This window comes from Charadrius vociferus, unplaced genomic scaffold (genome assembly GCF_000708025.1).
Source record: "Charadrius vociferus isolate BGI_N301 unplaced genomic scaffold, ASM70802v2 scaffold487, whole genome shotgun sequence".
NCBI lineage: Eukaryota > Metazoa > Chordata > Aves > Charadriiformes > Charadriidae > Charadrius > Charadrius vociferus.
In genome coordinates, this window is record NW_009649169.1 from 1,324,071 (window position 1) to 1,325,001 (window position 931).

Sequence of the window (931 nt, forward strand, 5' to 3'; positions counted from 1 at the left end):
GCTTTGCCTGGGCTGGGGAGTCGGGCGGGTGGCGGAGGGAGGGAAGAAGGGCCTCGGAAACCATTCCCATAAGGGTGGCTAAATTAGACCAGGGGTTTTTTTTTGGTTTGTGTTTTTTTTTTTTTTTCCTTTCCTTTGGAAAGCAGCTTTTCTTCATGCGGGCCCGGAATTCTTGTGCTCTTTGCAGCCTCTTTGCTTGCAAAGTAACAAGCAACAACAGGTTGCTTTTCCTAGTTGCTTTCATCAGCAGGTGTTGATGAAACATTAGTTATGCTGGGTATGTTTCAGCCACACTATTTGCTGTTTTCAGAAACACAGTCTAGAGGTTTCTTTGTATGGAATTACTTCATTTCAGCGACTTCTTGGCTGCTTACCTCACCACTACGATTGTTTTCTTCCATTTAAATAAATGTGTTTCTGTGTTCTTATTTTGTTCTTCCTATTTTAAGGTTCAATAAAACATCTATGTGAAATATTATTTACTGTGTAGGATGTGTTTAAAATCATCACAGGTAGCGTACTGCTAAGTAAGTCCACGGGTTGCCTTTTGGTCTTATCGGTCCTTTTGTATTTTTTTCTCTTTAGTGATTTCTCTAAACTTAGCATGTGTGAAAAAAGTTGTGAATCCAGTAAAAGGCGAAGTGAATATTTTGGAAGTATGGTGTAAACTACAATTGTAAGAAATCACAAGTATATTTGATTAAGTTGGCAGGTTGGAAAGACACTGGCTTCTGCTGAACAGTGAGAGTTTTATCATAAATTTTTCTAGCTATGTTTACTGTGTCTTGAATTCATTGTGTTACAGAGGAAGTGCAGGCAGGGTGATAGCGCCATGTACTAATGCCAATCCCATTTCCCCAGACAAAGCTAAGAATTAGTTGGGAACAGAAGAGGACAAGACCAGGGAAGGAATTTTCCTATGAGATAATTG